Raw genomic sequence first — 16943 nt, 5'->3', positions numbered from 1 at the left:
TCCATGCCTCATGTCATGGTTTTTATAACCCCATGGCTATGGTTAAGTCATGGTCACTTCATAGTCACCTCATGACCGTAATCACCTCACGGCTGTGTCATGGTCATGAAATGCTCACACTCATGAACTGGTCATGGTTATGTTGTGGTCAGCTCATGGCCACAGTCATGTCATGGCCATGGTCACAGTAATTTCCTGAGCACCATCATCTCATGCTCATGGTCATGGTCCTCTCATGGTCATGATCACCTCATGGGCATGGTCACAGTAATGACCATCAAATGGTCATGGTCATCTCATGATCGTCTTGTGGTCAACTCAAGGCTACAATCATATCATGGTCATCTCATGGTCATGTGTAGCAATGAGGAACAAAGACACACGGATTTGCTTGCTTGCTCCAAAGAAGATCGTTTATTGTAACCAACTGAACGTTTTTTATACTCAAAACTTAACCCAAACCGAACCCAAACTTTACTGAAACAAGCCCGCATTGGCTGCCTGTCATTGCGGTGTCGCTGTTGACGTGTCCCTTGACCCAGTCAGCTCTCTGATCATGTGGTGTCCACGCATCTCCCCAGACCATCACTGCCTCACACACGAGGTGACCACCAAGCCACTCTCTGGCCATCTGACCTGCAGCTGAGCCCTTCCCAGAGTGCCCGCACCCTCAGGGAGCGCAGGGCTGGATTTGGCCGCCAGAGAGTTGGTGACCCTCGTGAGATCCTCGGTGCATTTAGTTCCTACAGGAGTGTGGGGACCGCTGGGAAATGATCTGCATGCCTTGTTAATTGGATGTTCTTCCACCGCTAGCCTGGGGTAGGATCTCTCCCGGTCCTCCTCTCGACTCCCAGGCCTCTCCTCAGCCAATCAGAGAAGGCACCAAAATAATTGAGCCAATCAGAGCACGCGGCACTGATGACTCCTCAGGCAGTACCAGAGCGCCCAGAGCTCCTCACCTGGACTCCACCCGCGCCCCGCCCCCAGCGCCCCCTGCCAGGAGAATTTGGGGCGGGGGAGGTGTCAGACCCTGCCCGGCGCTGGCCATGGGGCGTGTGGGGCAGCTGGGGCCCTACTGGTGCCACTGGGAGCCCCCCGGGCTGGGGGCGCAGAGCTCTCGGGTGAGCGGGAGGGGCAGGAAGGGAAGTGGTGGGAATGGTGGGAACAGTGGGGAGAGGAAGGGAAATGGGGAGGTGGGACCCCCAAAGAGATGTTGGGGGGGGGCTGGTGACTGGGGAGTGTTGGGAAATGGGGAGGAAAATACAGAGAAGGGTGGAAAAGAGGAATTGGGACTGCGGGAAGAAGGGTCCCATGGTGGCTGTGGGGCACTGGGGATGCGGAGTCGGGGTTGCCCTGGAGCTCTTGGCTACTGTGGGCTGCTGGGGGGCTGCTGGGGGGCACCCCCGGACCTATGTCCTGCACACACAGCGCTGTTCCAGGAGATGGTGAAGTCCGAGCGTCACTTCATTCACGGCACCGACCGGCTGAGGTTCGTGGAGAGGAACATCTCCAACCGGGAGCAGTTCCTGCACTTCGGCAGCGATGTGGGGCTGCACGTGGGGACACCTCCTTTGGGGACAAGGCTGCCAGGCACTGGAACAGCGACCCGCAATGGATGGAGTACAGACGGGCTGCGGTGGACAGGCACTGCCGGCACAACTACGAGTTGTCCAGCCTGTTCCTCGTGGAGCGCAGAGGTGAGCGTGGGGCAAAGCGTGTCCCCTCGGGCCCTGCTCTGGGAAAGACTCTGGAGCCCCTCAAAACCTCCCTGGGAATCACCCGAGACACATCAGCCCTTCTTGTGCCCATCCCCGGGGCCTCCTGCTCCTCACTCCAAGTGACTCCGGTGGCTCTCCAAGTTCATCCCAATTGCTCCTGCTGTCCTCACAGTCCTTCCCCGTGTCACCAGAGTCCCTCCCATTTCTTCTCAGTCCACAGCCATTCCATTCCCTGTCCACTCCCAGAGCAGAAAAATCTCTCCAACCCCTTGCCCCACCCAACACGGATCACCAGGACCACAGATCACCAGGGCTCTGCCCAACGGGGGTCACTGGGGATCATCCAACACTGATCCTCCCATGGGGGATGGAACTGGAGCAGAGCACGAAGCTCTTCCCACACTCCAGGCACTCACAGGGCTTCCCTTAGTGGAGACTCCGTTGGTGTCGGGTCAAGGCTGAGCTCTGTGAGAAGCTCTTCCCACACTCAGGACACTTGTAGGGCCTCTCCCCAGTGTGGATGCGCCGGTGGGCAGTGAGAGGGGAGTTGTGCTTGAATCCCTTCCCAAAGTCGGGGCAGCAGAAGGGCCTCTGTTCTGTGTGAATCCGCTCATGTACGAGGAGATTGAAGGTGGTCTGAAACCTCTTCCCACTCAGGACACTCGTAGGGCCTCTCCCCAGTGTGGATGCGCTGGTGGACAGTGAGGGTGGAGTTGCGGTTGAATCTCTTCCCGCAGTCGGGGCAGTGGAAGGGCCTCTCCTCTGTGTGAATCCGCTCATGTCTGATGAGAGTGGAGCTTCTGTGAAACCTCTTCCCACACTTGAGACACTTGTAGGGCCTCTCCCCACTGTGTGTGCACTGGTGGTTTATCAGGTTGGACATCCACCCAAAGCTCTTCCCACATTCCAAGCACTTGTAGGGCCGTTCCCCTGTGTGGATCACCTGGTGCTGGATCAGGCAGAAGCTGTCTCTGAATCCCTTCCCACATTCCCCACACTCGTAAGGCTTTTCCCCAGTGTGGATCACCGGGTGCCGGCTCAGGCCGGAGCTGTTGCTGAAGCTCTTCCCACAATCCCCACATTCATAGGGCTTTCCACTAGTGTGGATTCTCTGGTGCAGGATCAGCTCAGAGATGGAGTTAAAACCCTTCCCACATTTCAATCACTTGTGGGGCTTCTCCCCTCCAGGAGGCTTCTCCACCAGCTCTGAGCTCTGCCTGGATCTCCGGCCGCCTTCCCAGCTCAGGGAGGGTCTTTCCTCCTCACAGCTCCCTGGGCTGGGTTTGCAGCCGCTCCTTGAGAGGGATCTCTGGGGCTTTTCCTCCTCCTCCATCTGCCAACGTCTTGGGAATGAAAAATCCTGGTTTGGGGAAAAGAGAAGAGGAGAGTGTGTTGGGCTGGTGGTTCCTCCCTGCCCAAGTGCAACTCAGGAGGTCATTGGGCATCTTGCGTAAGAACGTCTAAAACACCAAGATTCAGACGAAAAATCCTCCCATCATGACACAGATCAAAAACCCCACAAACACCAAGATTTAGCCAAAACCCTCTCCAAAATACTGAGATTCAGCCCCTGCAAAAAACCAAAGCACCAACATTTAGCCAAATAAAGCTCAGAAATACCAAGATTAACCCATGTGAAAATCATGGATCCCCCTCTCCAGTCACCTGCTGCATGTGATGGGGACAATGCTCCTGAGGCCTGGGGAGAGGCTGCAGACACAGGGAGGGGTGGAACCTTGTGCTCCTTCCTGTTTCTGCTCTTCCTACTCCTGTGTCCCTACTATTCCTCCTACTCAATCCCACCTTCTCCTCCCCATGCATCCTTTGACTATTTTGTTCTCCATCCCTGCTTCTCCTTCCCTTCGCCTCCTGCCCCCAGGCCCAGCACCCACTGCCAGCTCCCTCTTCCCCCGAAACCCACAGCATCCCAGCGCAGGGGCAGCGATGGAGCTGGGGCAGCTCGGGCTGGGGCAGCGCTGGGCTCTCGGCCGCTCCCGCCCGCACTCGCTCCCCACTGCAGCCGCTGCCGCCACCACAGCCCGAGGGGGCCCGGCCTTGGTGCTCCCCACCATGACTGCATTCAAGTGACAGAGCCCCAGAGCCAGCCTAGGAGTGATTTAGGAGACATTCCCTGGCCTGAGGGACAAAATGTGCTTATGGATGGCTCTTCAAGGGCAGAAGAAGGGAAAAGAGCTCTAAGACAAGCTCTGATGAAGGAAAGGGAATTAGACCAAGCTCAGGTTACCGCCTGCATGGTCAGCTCAACCGGCAGAGCTGGGTGTGCTTGGAAGAGCCTGGCACTTAAATGCCCTGAGCAGGAAGGCTCAAATTTCTTCTGGTGACAGCATGGCAGCTAACAGGGTGAAAAAAGCAATTCTGACTTCTCCAGCAATCTCTGGATCACTTATTAAAGTATTTTTAAAACAAATATCTCCAAGATAAAGAATTGTGGAACTAACAGACTCTGAGATGGGGAACTCATTTTACAGGAAAAACCCTTCAGGGGGTTATGGCTGCTTTAGGAATACAATGGGACCTCCACAAGCCCTGGCACCCACAGAGCTCTGGGCAGGTAGAAAGAAGGAATGGGGAAATAAAGAAACACCTTTGGAAGCTGGTGAGAGAAACCAAGATGCCATGGATACAGCTTTTGCCATTGGCTTGGGCAAGAATAAGAGGCAGACCCAGGGCAGATATTCAATTATTTCCCTTGGAATCGATCTTTGGAATTCCTTACCCTGGGAATTCTCTGCCTAGTGCAGGGTGGAGATAAGGGATGTATATTTCAAGCAGTCTGTGGCCAGAATCCTCTCTTGTGAAATCTCTGCCACAGGAAGCTGGGCTGGCACAGAGCCTGCCCTGGCACTTTGCTGTTCACAACATCCACCCAGGACATCGGGACCTGCCTAAGGAGTGCAAAGAAGCACCACTGGTGGCCAAGTGCCGTGGCCCATTCCAAGTGTCCTTGAGCACAGAAACAGCCGCCAGCACAGCTCAACACGGGGGGACCCCTCACCCTGGGCTCAGGGGCTCTCAAGCACCGGAGATTTGGAATTCCCGGCTGCAGGAGCAGCATGGGAGGGCACCACTGACCCTGCACTGAAGGCAACGCAGCAGCAGCCAGGGCTCCACATCGGGCCAAGCCCCTGGGCCTGCCCACAGATCCTCTGCTGAAATCCTCTGCCTGGGCACCCTCCTTTGGCATCTCCACACACTGGGGCCAATCCTTGCTGCCACTGCTGGAGCTTCGCTGCTTTCTGTGCCTGCACTGCCACAGCTGCTGGGGAAGACAACGGCACAATTCCACTCTGCCCCTCAGTTACACTCACACACTGGGCTGACTGGGATTCCATTGCTGGAATATATACCAAATCTAATTGAAAAAAAAAAATCTAATTTCTCTACTCTGGCCTGGTTTGCCTTTGCACTGGGGAAAGGAATTTTAAAGGGTTTTTTAAAGAGATTTCCACCACTCAACAGAGATGAGTTTATCATCTCAAGAGACTGGGAATAGCCCAAAATATACCCACAAAGTGAACAAACATCAAGGGAACAACGGCCAGCAGCAAACATCAAGGAACACCCACGCCAGACACTGCCCTCCGCACAGATGGAGACACCTGGTCTGGAAAAGGCTGACAATGAACTCCGGGAGTGTGGACCTAATTAACATTAGACGGGAAGAAATCTGAGTCCAATAGGAAACCAAATACTGAGAACGTCACAACTTGGAAGCAACAAACACTAAACCAATGGATTTCAATGGGTTCAGACTGCATAAAGTTTAGGAAAAATCTAGCAAAACTCACGTGTCACGGAATGATGTTCTCTGCACACTCAGGCCATTATGTGTGGATGAAATGATTTCTGTTCCACACCCTGGCCAGAATCAAGTAATGCCTTGACTCTCACATGAAAGATATTGTTGGATTGCTTTTGTTTTTGCCACATTTTCAGTGACAAGATTTCACCACTATATTAATTTTTTTTAATAATCCTACTTCTATATCATCAGTTAGGTTTGGGTCAGGGATGTGACAAGCACTTTTTACTCCTAGGAGAAGAAGCAGAAAAAAATTGATTGCACTGCAAACCTTTTGTGTATCTTTGTACATGTCTCTTAGTGATGGCAAAATTCTGGTATGGGTTTTTAGGTGTTCACCTTTAGGTTGCACTTTGCAATACTAGAAGACTATTAATAGTGATGCTTCAATGCATAAACAGTTAATGTTTATGAATATTGTTAAAATTATTTATGAATATTGTTAAAAAGAAAAACAAAGAGAAAATAAAAGGAGATGGTGGGGGGATGAAATGTGAGTCTTCCAATGGTGGTCTTTAACAGAAGCTTCATTCCAGACAGCCAGGAGAGGACCTTTAGAAGTGGAAATTAACACTGCTGGAGCAAAGTGTGGACAATGTACCAGGGTCTTTTTTGCCTGGAGGAGGAATTCGGTGATTCTCTCTGCCCCTCACCCCAAGCTCTGCCTGCTTGCACAGATGGAATTTGCACAACTAAAGGCAGAGTCCATATTGGGGATATCTGACTGCAACAGAAATTGGTTAAGCTCCAAAGGGAAACAGCAAACGGAGAATGTTGGGAAAACTTTACGAAAAAAAGTGGGGGTAATCACCCCTCTCCCCGCTCCAACATGTGCTGTCACTGTCTATGTTACATTAGGGTGTATTAGAGCACTGATGTGTTTTTCCTTGCCCTGAGAAATCAGTTGGGAATTCAAGTACTTGATGATTTAATTAGAAAAAAGTGGTCAATTGACTCTTCCCTGGCTGGAAGGCACGCCCAAAAATGGAGAAAAGATGAACAGACACCAGAACAAATCCTACAACACCAAGGACCAGCCCCTGGGATCCCTAACGAATCCTACCTGCGTTGGGGCCGCCTCCGCGGGCTCCGGGGGCTGTCGCCGTTGCCGGCCCACACAGAAGACCCCACAATGGCGTCTTTGCCGCGCCAGGGGCGCCCCGGCGGCGGGCTTGTCCCCGCTCTTCCCAATCAGCGCGCGAGAATGAGAAGTGACGGCAGATTCAGCGAATCGCAGCGAGGGGCGGGCTCTACACACGGCCCAGCCTCGGCGCTGGCTCTTAGGGCTGCGTCGGAGCCCTAACGCGCTGGCCCGGGAAACGCGTGCCGGGAGCTGCGGAGAACTTTGTTTGTGTTCTCAGGCCAATCTCGGATCGAGCTCGGGGCCGTTCCAGGGCTGTTCCTCATCTCCGCCTTTGCCCTCCCACAGCCCGGGGGCCCTGAGAGCGCGGGCCGAGGCTGGGCCGTGTGCAGAGCCCGCCCCTCGCTGCCATTGGCTGATTGTGCAAATGTCACTCCTGGTTCTCGCGCGCTGATTGGGGAGAGCGGGGACAAGGCTTTTAGGCGGGGTGCAGTAAAGGCGCCATTGTCGGGCAGTTTGTGCGGGCCCGGCCGCGGCGGCGGCAGCGGCGGCGGCCCGAGTCCAGTGAGGCCGTGGCGGAGCTCGCAGGCGGCCCCAGCGTAGGTGGGAGCCGCGCTCGGTTCTGCGGGGGCTCGGGGCTCGCTGCGGGCCGAGGGGGCGGCAGGGGGCTCTGGCGGGTTGGTTGTGCCGGTCCTGGCCCGTGTTGGCGCTGGGCTGAGGAGCTGTCTCCTTCCCGCTGGGGCCTCGGCAGGAGCCGGTGCCGGAGCAGCGCTGGCTCGTCCCGATTCCTGTGGGTAGCATAGAGGTGGCTGTCCTGTTCCTGGAGCTGTTCGGGAAAATTCCCGTGGCCGGAGGTTTGTGTGACCAAAGGAGACAGAGGAGTCCTGTAAAAGTGACTTCCTTCGTGAACAAAGGGAGACGCCATGCGGCATTTGCCATGCGGTCTCTCCAGTTGTTGTAGTACGCAGTCTCCTTTCTATCCTCATTTTCCCGGCTGCATTCCCCGTTTCCCTTTCGCCACCAACTGAGGTTCTTGGAAAGTTCAGACTTCCCAATCCGCCTACTGCATGTCCTCGTTAATATGTACCTCTCCTTTTGTATAACATCCGATCTTCCTGGCTCTGTTAAGTGTTTCTCCTTCTCGAAGGTCAGGCACTGAGCAGGATCTTGGCTGAGCAGGTGTCTCTGGAAATTAGTAACAGTTTCTGAAAACGATGGTTTCTCCCATTACTTCATTTTATACAAATTCCTGGCCCTATCTCCAGGCATATTCATCTTACTCTACTCAAATCCTCTTCTCATTTTTTCAGTAATTGTCTTTACTAACTTTAATTTCCATTGGCTTAGTCTCTTTTCCTTGGTCCTCTTTGGTTTGGGATTATTCTCAGTGTCCTCATTCCCTGTCCTTTTATAGACATTTGTGGATCAAGAGGCCTGGCTGCCACCTGCATCCCCTTGCTAACCTGCTGAATGAGCTGCACTCAGCAAGGTGTCGTGCATGGTAAAAAGATGAGAGTTGCTGCAGCACATCAGAGGAGGAACAGCATTCGTTTAACCCATGGAGCCCCAAAAACTTGTCTAAATCTCATCCATTCTACATTTCTACCAGAATATGAGCTACTTTCTTCTTTCCTTTGTTATCTGTTTCACCACTTTTTGGTTATTATCTGTTTGCAAATAGCAGTTTGAATAATTTAATTTTCTACAAATGTGGCCTTCATTTTTGGCGTGTTTGGTTGTCATAAGGTTCGGAGCTGGATTTGTCTGCTTTATTATTATTTCGAGGACATCTTGTAATCTAATGCTGTAGTTCAAATGATAAATGGGTACTTATCCCCAGCAGTGTTAATCAGCGTTTCTAAAGCTCTTCTGACTGCCTGGAGCCAAAGGTTCTCTTCCAGAGCAGGCATTGCATGACTCAAATGTGGACCCTCTACAATCTGCTTTTTACTTGATATCTTCAGTGTTGGAGAGGCAAGGCGTTATTTGATTCTGGGCAGGATGTGCAACAGAAATCATTTCATCCACACATAATGGCCTGAGTGTGCAGAGAACATCATTCCGTGACACGTGAGTTTTGCTAGATTTTTCCTAAACTTTATGCAGTCTGAACCCATTGAAGTCCATTGGTTTATTGTTTGTTTCTTCCAAGTTGTGACGTTCTCAGTATTTGGTTTCCTATTGGACTCAGATTTCTTCCCGTCTAATGTTAATTAGGTCCACACTCCTGGATTTCATTCTCAGACTTTCCCAGACCAGGTGTCTCCATCTGTGCGGAGGGCAGTGTCTGGCGTGGGTGTTCCTTGATGTTTGCTGCTGGCCGTTGTTCCCTTGATGTTTGTTCACTTTGTGGGTATATTTTGGGCTATTCCCAGTCTCTTGAGATGATAAACTCATCTCTGTTGAGTGGTGGAAATCTCTTTAAAAAACCCTTTAAAATTCCTTTCCCCAGTGCAAAGGCAAACCAGGCCAGAGTAGAGAAATTAGATTTTTTTTTTTCAATTAGATTTGGTATATATTCCAGCAATGGAATCCCAGTCAGCCCAGTGTGTGAGTGTAACCGAGAGGCAGAGTGGAATTGTGCCGTTGTCTTCCCCAGCAGCTGTGGCAGTGCAGGCACAGAAAGCAGCGAAGCTCCAGCAGTGGCAGCAAGGATTGGCCCCAGTGTGTGGAGATGCCAAAGGAGGGTGCCCAGGCAGAGGATTTCAGCAGAGGATCTGTGGGCAGGCCCAGGGGCTTGGCCCGATGTGGAGCCCTGGCTGCTGCTGCGTTGCCTTCAGTGCAGGGTCAGTGGTGCCCTCCCATGCTGCTCCTGCAGCCGGGAATTCCAAATCTCCGGTGCTTGAGAGCCCCTGAGCCCAGGGTGAGGGGTCCCCCCGTGTTGAGCTGTGCTGGCGGCTGTTTCTGTGCTCAAGGACACTTGGAATGGGCCACGGCACTTGGCCACCAGTGGTGCTTCTTTGCACTCCTTAGGCAGGTCCCGATGTCCTGGGTGGATGTTGTGAACAGCAAAGTGCCAGGGCAGGCTCTGTGCCAGCCCAGCTTCCTGTGGCAGAGATTTCACAAGAGAGGATTCTGGCCACAGACTGCTTGAAATATACATCCCTTATCTCCACCCTGCACTAGGCAGAGAATTCCCAGGGTAAGGAATTCCAAAGATCGATTCCAAGGGAAATAATTGAATATCTGCCCTGGGTCTGCCTCTTATTCTTGCCCAAGCCAATGGCAAAAGCTGTATCCATGGCATCTTGGTTTCTCTCACCAGCTTCCAAAGGTGTTTCTTTATTTCCCCATTCCTTCTTTCTACCTGCCCAGAGCTCTGTGGGTGCCAGGGCTTGTGGAGGTCCCATTGTATTCCTAAAGCAGCCATAACCCCCTGAAGGGTTTTTCCTGTAAAATGAGTTCCCCATCTGAGAGTCTGTTTTTTCCACAATCCTTTATCTTGGAATTATTTGTTTTAGGAATACATTAATAAACAATCCAGTGATTGTTGAGGAATGTCACAGTGTTAGCTGGCTTACACTGGGCAGTGAATTTGGCCACTGATAAGAGAAGCGGCCTGGCCTAACAGACAGGAGAGAGAACTCAGGTAGGACAGAATTGAAGATAGACGAGGATGTAACCCAATGAGTTCCATCCTAAGCTGCAGGGGCTATTGTTCAGAGTGCTGAGCAGCCTAAACTTGGAACCAATCACAGCCGCTAGCCTGGGAACATTAAGAAAGCTACGTAAGAAGTAGTCAGAAAAATAAAGGCTTTTTTACATGGATCAGCGAGTGCTGTGTTTTCTGTCTCAAGTACAGCAGCAGTCGACTCAACAGAAGAAGTCAGAATTGCTTTTGTCACCCTGTTAGCTGCCATGCTGTTACCAGAAGATATTTGAGCCTTCCTGCTCAGGGCATTTAAGTGCCAGGCTCTTCCAAGCACACCCAGCTCTGCCGGTTGAGCTGACCATGCAGGCGGTAACCTGTACTTGGTCTAATTCCCTTTCCTTCATCAGAGCTTGTCTTAGAGCTCTTTTCCCTTCTCCTGCCCTTGAAGAGCCATCCATAAGCACATTTTGTCCCTCAGGCCAGGGAATGTCTCCTAAATCACTCCCAGCCTGGCTCTGGAGCTCTGTCACTTGAATGCAGTCATGGGATTCTTCCCAGCCCCCTGTGCAGGCTGTTCAAACAGGAGCCTGGGTTAAACCCTTCCCCTGTCCTCAATTCTAAATCCTCCTGTGCCACTGAACAAGTTTCATTCTGTGATCACCGAGCACTGCTCATCCATGTAGAGGCTCCTTTGGTTATCACAGCTTTCACTTGGTGCCAGACTTCAACAACAGGAGATCTCCTGCCATCAGTTTTTGGGCCTCAGGTCCCACTAAAGCTGTGGCTGCACAATTCTACAGACAGTGAGGCCACTCTGGCCACTGGGCTAACCATTTTAGCACAAGAATTCCTTTGGCATGGCCCTGTTTAACATCCACATACAATTAATTTTTTTTCCTGAGTCTGGTAGAGCCACGACTGCGGCATCAATCATTTGTTTATTTCATTTTCTTAAGTTTTGTTCCATTTCTCATGTCCCTACCACAACATTGATGCTATCTAGTGTTAAAAAGTATACAGTGTTCTGGCTAGAACAGAGAATCCTCAATCCAGATCCTGCAATTTCCTGTTAATCCTCAGACTTCTTACAAATCCTTTTTAGTCCTGGATGACTTCTGAGCTTCCCTGGTCTCTCTCTGGGTCAATACACCAGAAACCTGCAGTCAAAATATGTCCCAAATATTTAACCTTTTTCTCCAGCATTTGTACTTTTTTTTCCCAAATACTCAAAGATGCTTTTTAGCCTGAACATTAAGTTATTTCACAGAGACTTCTTCTGCCCCTTCTTGTCCTCCTGATTGCAGCAAGTCATCCACATCCTGCATTAACCCAATCCCTGGGGGTGGGGTAAATTCTTGTGATATCTTCTGCAAGGCTTGCCCGAATAAGGCTGGTGCTTCCGTGCATCCCTGCAGAAGGACCGTCCATGTCTTTCCCATTTTCCCTTCTACCTCTTGTTCCCACTCAAAGGCAAAATACATTTTACCATCCTGTGTAAGTGGCCATCCCCCAGAAAGCATCTTTGCCATCAACGGTGGCAGTGTGAGGAGGGCACCTGGTTGAAGATGGTGTAAGGATCTGAGAGCCCCTGGGTGCTTGGGCTGCCTTAATATGCACCCCACTTTTGTATAGCTAGTGATATTCATGGCTCTGTCAAGTTTTTGTGCTTCTTCTGGGAGTTCATGAATTGAGCAGGACCTTAGCTGAGCAGCAGTCTGTGTGGTCAATTAATAACATTTTCTGACCCTGATGGCTTCTGCTGTCCCTTCCTTATGTCCACGTCCCCGGCCCTGTGTCCAAGCGGATTCGCAGCATGTGTTTGCAGAGACCCTTTGCTGTTGTTCCTTGCATGGGGGTCCCCCGTTTTGGGGCCATCCCCCCTGGAGCAGGGTGTCCCGGCTTGGTGCAGCCCCGCCCCTCGGGCAGCGCTGAGCCAATGAGAGCGCGCGGCGGTGATGACGCAGCAGTGTCCAGGCAGAGCCGCAGCTCCCAGCGTTGCCCACCTGGAGCCACCTGCGCCCGGCCCGGGCCCCAGCGCCCCCCGGCAGGGGAATTTGGGGAGGTGGGAGGGGAGGAGCGCCAAGGCCGGGCCCCCCCGCGCTGTGGTGGCGGCAGCGGCTGCAGTGGGGAGCGAGTGCGGGCGGGAGCGGCCGAGAGCCCAGCGCTGCCCCAGCTCGAGCTGCCCCAGCTCCATCGCTGCCCCTGCGCTGGGATGCTGTGGGTTTGGGGGGAAGAGGGAGCCGGCAGTGGATACTGGGCTTGGGGGCAGCAGGAGAGCGGAAGGAGAAGCAGGGTTCAAAAACAAAATGGTCAAACGATGCACGTGGAAGGAGAAGATGGGATTGTGCAAGAGAAGGAGGAATAGTAGGAGGAACAGGAGTATGAGGAAGAGTAGGGACACAGGAGGTGCAGTAAGCGTAGAAACAGGAAACAGCACAATGTTCCACCCATCCCTGTATGTGCAGCCTCCCTGCCAAGCCCTAGAAGTGGTGTTCCCCCCACATGCAGCAGGTGACAGGGGAGGGGGATCGACAATTTTCACAGGTGAATCTTGGTTTTTGTGAGCTTTATTTGGCTAAAAGTTGGTACTTTGGGTTTTTTGCGCTGGCTGATTTTGGAGGGGATTTTGGCTGAATCTTGCTGTTTGGGTAGTTTTTGATGTGTTTGTCATGATGTTTGTAGATTTGGTATTTTGGACATCTTTACAGATAGAAGATGTGCAATGACTTTGTGAGTTCTGCTTGGTCAAAACAGAACCCCCAGCACAAAGCTCTCTTTTTTTTTTTTCCCCCCCCAAACCAGGATTTTTCTTTCCCAATGCATGGGCAGAAGGAGGAGGAAAAGCCCCAGCGTTCTCGCAGGAGGAGGGGCTGCAAACCTAACCCAGGGAGCTGCAAGGAGGAAAAACCCTCCTTGTGCCGGGAAGGTGGCCGGAGATCCAGGCGGAGCTCAGAGCTGGTGGAGAAGCCTCCTGGATGGGAGAAGCCCCACGAGTGCTTGGAATGTGGGAAGGGTTTCAGGTGGAGCTCCAGCCTGATCCGGCACCAGAGGATCCACACTGGGGAAAAGCCCTATGAGTGTGGGAAATGTGGGAAGAGCTTCAGAAACAGCTCCAGCCTGATCCAGCACCAGGTGATCCACACAGGGGAACGGCCCTACACCTGCTTGGAATGTGGGAATAGCTTTGGATGGAGCTCTGACCTGAGAAAGCACCAGCGCATCCACACTGGGGAGAGGCCCTACAAGTGTCCTATGTGTGGGAAGAGTTTTAAGACCAGCTCTGATCTCCTCAAACATGAGCGGATTCACACAGAGGAGAGGCCCTTCCGCTGCCCCGACTGCGGGAAGGGCTTCAAGGAAAATGGCACCCTCATCAGGCACCGGCGCATCCACACTGGGGAGAGGCCCTACGAGTGTCCTGAGTGTGGGAAGAGGTTCTCCAGGAGCTCAGCATTGACCCAACACCAACGGACGCTCCACGAAGGGTAGCCCTGAGAGTGCCCTGAATTCGGGAAGAGCTTCTGTTCTGCTCCAGCTCCATCCCCCATGGGAGGATTGGTGTTGGATGATCCCCAGTGACCCCCATTGGGCAGAGCCCTGGTGATCCGTGGTCCTGATGATCCGTGTTGGGAAGACACCTGGCTGGGGGGGCTCTGCATCATCCTCTCTCCCTGTGGACATGTGGATGAATGCAGGGGCAGGAAATTCCACTGGGACCCGAACTGACATTGGGAATTGTGGAGGGAGCAGAAACCATTCCCAAAGCAGACACCCTCTCTGTGTCTTTGGAAAGGGCCCCATGGAAAACGATATCTTTAAGATGAAAAATTGCTTGCTCAGAGAGACGAATGCCAAAAGATATTCTGCCCCCCTTGGTAGACCCTCATGTTATCTTTTTGTAATATTAGTGGTCCATTTTCCTCGTGAATTAATTGGTTAGTTTCTTACCTAAAGTCCTTTGTAGATTGGTCAGTTTTAGAATTCCCTTGGTAATTGGTGCAAAATGTAAAACCTTCAAAACATATAAAAACCCCTTAGAAACCCCACCTGTTGAATATGCTAGACTGGATAGACTGGACCCCTTCGTAGAATAAAGATATGGAAAAAATCCTATATTTTTATTCCGATCATTATCTCTTCTGGCTCAGAAGGCACTTTGCAAGCAAAATTTTATGTGGGCAAGGCTTACAAGCGTGCCTTGTTGCCAAGAACTGCTTGGGCAATTTTGGGGTCTCACGGAGGGTCCCACCGGCGACAGGGAATTCCTTGGGGAGAGCAGATTTGTTGACTTTCAACCCTAGGAAATCTTCTGTGTTCACTCCTATCTTGTGGTGGCATCCAGGAATACTGAATGGTCTTGGAGGTCCTTTCCAATCTCAGTGATCTCACAATTTTGATTTCCTATTACTAAAGGGTGTCTTCCACAACAAAATGGTGATGGATTGGGGCAAAGACCAAGATTTTGGAGACAGTGGGGTGGAAACCCCTTCAGAAAAGGTTCTTCCCTCCCACCCAAGCACGTGGATCCTCAGCCAGCACGGACATAGAAATCCTTTTCTTTTGGCTTTGATTTGCTCTTCATTTCTCTTCATCCCTTTAAAACATCCAACACTGGGTAAAAATAAAGACACTGAACTGAGACATGGGTGGGGAAATGGGGGGACAATGACATGGTGGGACACAGACATGAAGAGTGACATGGGTACACATGGACATGGAGGGGGATGTGGCCATCCATGGGGATGGAGATGTGGGAGACAGTGACAGGGATGGAAACATGGTGGGGACACAGCCATGGGTGAGGACATGGTGGGACATGGCCAGTGACATGTGGGGACACGGCCACGGCCGGTGCCATGGGGGGAACTTGCAGGGGCTGTGGGAGATGCTGGCTTGGAGGGAGTTGAGGGTTCCTGGCAGGGACTTGGGGCTCGCTGAGGCCTTTGGGGACCCCAGGCCGAGCGGCTCCGGCTGCGCTGGGAGACCCTGGCGGAGGTTCTGGGGCAGCTGCTCAAGGACCCCCTGCCCTGGAGCCCCAGCCGGGCATTGGGCTCCTGGAAGGGAATGAACGTCCTTGTCCCCAGCAGGACAGATTTCTTATTTCTTGCAGGTGCAAATGGTTCTCTTACCAGAATAGCTTGTTGTGTTAATTGTTTTCAGGTTTAAGATTGTTTTCACCTGGGAACAAGCAAGTTACTTAGCTGCACATAGAAGAAGTGACAGGCTAGCTATTAATTAGCAGAGAGCAAGACCTGATTTTATGAAGCCTTTTATAATTTGTCTACCTGACTGCAACATCTCACCCTTTTTTGTTAATTCAGAAAAGGCTCATATGTTCTGATATTAATATAGCTCTCTCTTGTGAGGGTGTTATCTCATTAAGGTTATTACTGGTTATCTCTTAGATATGGGATAAGATACACAAAAGACCGATTACAATCAACAAAACTTAGCAAATTCTATCATGTCATGGACACAGGGTTTCACAGCATGAGGAAACAAAAGAATAATGTCCAGTGTGTCCTAGGGAAATGGAAAGAAATGAGCATTGCTTTAAAGTCCAAATAGTCCATTAGCTGGAAATGTTGATCTTTGACATCACTGAATGTGCTCTTGGATCCTGGAACAGGGAATAACTGAAGAAGGTTAGTAGGAACACTATACCATGATGTTGACACAAGGCTTTTGTTGGCAATTTGCCTCTAAATTTCCAGGCACAGCCATGTCTTGGCACTCCTACTTCTGGTTTTGTTTTGGCCACGAAGGCTGAATTTGTGATTAGGTTCTTTTTCTTCTCAATGGGCTTAATTTTCTTGGAGGCAACTCATGTTTGGCTGAATGAACAGGTGACTACTTTGAACTTGTTGATGATAGAAACACATGCGTATCTTCTCCTTAAGTTAATGAATTAATTAGTCTTTGTAAATTCAATTGATGAGCCTTACGTAAAAATATTTTCTTTTTTTTTGTATAAATATTGCACTGTTCATATTTTCTTAGGGGTTAATTTCCCCTTCTTTGTTTTAAAAACAGCATGCGTGACTCTTGCCATGAACATGAAGGGAACATCAAAACAAAACAATATATATAGTAAAACCAAAAACTTACAGCAATCAGGAATAATTCAGATACAACAATGCAAAACATTTCTGATAACAGATATAATTAATAACACATGTGAAATTACAGGATTACCAATCACTACAACATTGTACCATCATCCCAGCGTCTGCAACAGCTGATAAGCCTCAAATCAGTGAAGAAGTGGATAATCATCACCGAAAATGATTTGGGACGAAATGAGCGCACAGCCGCCTGTGGCTGCAGTGCAGAGGCAGCTCCCAAGTCGGGCAGCAGACGGCGGGGGGGGAGCTCCGGGCCCCGCGGGGAGAACGGGAGCCTGAGCCGGCGGCGCTGAGCAGCGGGGGCTGCAGCCACCCGAAAGGGGGGTGGGAAAGCGCCACAGCGGGGAACGGGGGGGCTGTGCTACCCCCTGAGCCGGGGCCTGAATCCTTAAAAACCGGAATAATCACGGACAGAGACCCTGTAACTAATTAAAGTTAAAAAGTGGTGTGTTTATTCACAAGCACGGGAGTCACCTCCGAAAGGAGTGACCGCCCTGAACAAGGTTCTTTGCCCTCTATTTATTGCCCAAGATCTTACATACAATACATATGCATAACCCCAGCACCTCCCATCCCCATCCCATATTAAAATGAGCCCATTCGT

At 51.2% G+C, this 16943-nt stretch overlaps 1 protein-coding gene and 1 pseudogene across 2 annotated transcripts in view; one reads left to right on the top strand and one right to left on the bottom strand.

Annotated features, from left to right (window-relative positions):
• Positions 1 to 386: 386 nt before the first annotated feature.
• On the bottom strand, positions 387 to 6778 carry LOC148218225 (uncharacterized; annotated as a pseudogene).
• A 386-nt stretch (positions 6779 to 7164) lies between these two features.
• Positions 7165 to 16943, top strand: part of LOC148218224 (uncharacterized) — a 14118-nt gene continuing 4339 nt past the window's right edge. Inside the window, exon 1 of one of the 2 annotated variants that reach the window (XM_088157965.1) lies at positions 7165 to 7225. The gene's annotated coding sequence lies outside the window, so the exon portion shown is untranslated. Of the gene's footprint in view, positions 7226 to 7346; positions 8693 to 16943 lie in introns of those variants that run through there. The other variant, XR_015800562.1, reaches the window with a different exon arrangement.

The sequence above is a fragment of the Sturnus vulgaris genome, unplaced genomic scaffold (genome assembly GCF_052056855.1).
Source record: "Sturnus vulgaris isolate bStuVul1 unplaced genomic scaffold, bStuVul1.hap1 Scaffold_194, whole genome shotgun sequence".
NCBI classification, from domain to species: domain Eukaryota; kingdom Metazoa; phylum Chordata; class Aves; order Passeriformes; family Sturnidae; genus Sturnus; species Sturnus vulgaris.
This window is presented reverse-complemented; position numbering and strand designations above follow the sequence as displayed.